Source organism: Bos mutus, chromosome X (assembly GCF_027580195.1).
Source record: "Bos mutus isolate GX-2022 chromosome X, NWIPB_WYAK_1.1, whole genome shotgun sequence".
NCBI lineage: Eukaryota > Metazoa > Chordata > Mammalia > Artiodactyla > Bovidae > Bos > Bos mutus.
Window position 1 is genome coordinate 91,070,653 of NC_091646.1, and position 2,290 is coordinate 91,072,942.

At 38.4% G+C, this 2,290-nt stretch overlaps 1 non-coding gene across 1 annotated transcript; it reads right to left on the bottom strand.

Moving 5' to 3' along the window:
* Positions 1–1,014: 1,014 nt before the first annotated feature.
* TRNAE-UUC (transfer RNA glutamic acid (anticodon UUC)) lies at positions 1,015–1,087 on the bottom strand. Its single transcript has one exon. It is a non-coding gene; the product is annotated as a tRNA-Glu (tRNA).
* Between the last annotated feature and the right edge of the window lie 1,203 nt (positions 1,088–2,290).

The following is a 2,290-nucleotide window of genomic DNA, read 5'->3' on the forward strand; positions in this document are numbered from 1 at the left end:
TCACATCCTGCTTGCACAGAGCCTGAAGGCAAGCCAGAGGTGAGAGTTAAGGATCTTTTCAGGGTTTTTGTTTTTGTTTGTGTTTTTTTGAGCATGCATCTAGCCCTGGGCATGTATGTGGCCTTCTTGATTCCTAAGTATACGTGGGAGCTTTTAAAAGTCCTTATTTTCTCGTGTACCTCCTTTCCCAATCTCTTCCCGGGCTTTATGGTCTCTCTATTTCTTGTCCGGGGCTGCTACTGCCAATACTTGGGGCCTGAAATGCTTTTGGTAAAAGCTGTTTGGGAAGCTGCTCCAGGCCTGGGAATGCTCCCAGTTGAGCAAAACAAAGGTAAGTCTTGTGCAGGTCCTTTAGGGAGCTGCCAGGCAAGTCTAAACCCACAACCACAAGTATTTGAGAGTCAACTTCATATTGCTCCCTGAGGCACTGGCAACGTACGCCAGGGGTGTGGACTGCTGTCCTTGTGGCTGCTGCCAGTCTAGGATAGAGGGGATTGTAAGTGGGCAGTTTAAAATGCCACTGTGCTCTCTTTCTTCAATACAGCAGCTTTTGTCTTCACCAGGTCTTCCTTTGGTTGTTGTGTTTTTGACCAAATTCTAGAGTTGTGCAAAAGTTGATAATGATTGTTCTTGCCAGCTCATTAGTCGCTTCTGTGGAGGGACACAGTCCTAGAGTTCCCTACTTCCTAATTTTCAGTGACATCATTCCATAATGTACTTTTATATGAATGTGTTTGGATGTAAATATCTAGCGATATAAATAGATAATAAAATTAACGACTTTAATTTTAAGATATAATTAGTGTTAGTATATTAAATAAAATATATATGATATTGAAATTACTATTTTAACAAACTAATGATTTCCTTAAGTAACGGACAAATCCATCATCAGAAAAAACATTTTCTTGTACACATATTTGTATTTTAGGTAATTATTATACTCTTTATAGCTTTTTTTTTTTTTTTTTTTTTTTTTTTTTTTGCCACACTGCATGGCTTGCAGGAACTTAGTTCCCTGACCAGGGATTGAATCTGAGCCCTCAGCAGTGAAAGTGCAGAGTCCTAACCACTGGACTACCAGGGAATCCCCATACTATGTATAGCCTTAATCATTTTTTTAAATTATCTACTTTACATAGGCAACTTTTGAAGCCAAGAACCACCTAGTTAATTTTCCCTGAATATACTTTTTACATTATATTAATAAATTTTAAGGTGGCAAAATAAGCTCATATATCAGCCACAGGACTGGAACCTTCTGTTAACTTACAACAGTTTTATAATAGAAAAGAATAAGGGTAAATTGGAAGAGAGAAGAGAAAAATGTAAAGTGTAAAGAGAAAAAAAAATAAAAGAGAAGGAACCAGTTTTAGAATAAAATTATCATTGTAAAAGCTAAGCACACATTTTAACACATAGTCATACACACATGCGCTTCCCAGGTGGCGCTAGTGGTAAGGAACCCACCTGCCAATGCAAGTACACGTAAGAGATGTGGGTTCGATCCCTGGGTCGGGAAGATCCCCTGGAGGAGGGCATGGCAACCCACTCCAGTATTCTGGCCTGGAGAATCCCACTGACAGAGGAGCCTGGCGGGCTGTAGTCCATGGGGTTGCTCAGAGTCAGACACGACTGAAGCAACTTAGCGTGCACACATATACACACAACCATGCGTGTGTATTAGAGGTGCTTTAAGCTATAGCTTGGGGTCTTGATAGTCTTCTTTCATTTTTTTGAAGTATAGTTGACTTACAATGTATTCATTTCTACTGTACAGCAAAGGGATTCAGTTATACAAATATATATATATAGTTACACATATATATTCTTTTTTCATTATGGTTTATTACAGGATATTGAATCTAGTTCCCTTTTCTATACAGTAGGAGATTGTTGTTTATCTATTTTATATATAATAGCTAACCTCAAATTCATAATCCTTCCCTCCCCCAACCTCCCTACCCCTCAGGACCCACAAGTCTGTTCTTATATCTGAGCCTGTTTCAGTTTTCACAGATACGTTCATTTGTGTCATATTTTTAGATTCCACATACAATGACATCATATGGTATTTGTCTTTCTCTTTCTGACTTCATTTAGGTTATAATCTCTAGGTCCATCCATGTTGCTACAAATGGCATTATTTCATTCTTTTTTATGGCTGAGTAATATTTGTGTGTGTGTGTGCCACATCTTTATCCACTCATCTGTCTTTGGGCATTTAGGTTGTTTCCATATCTTGGCTATTGTAAATAGTGCTTCTATGTACATTGGGATGCATGTATCA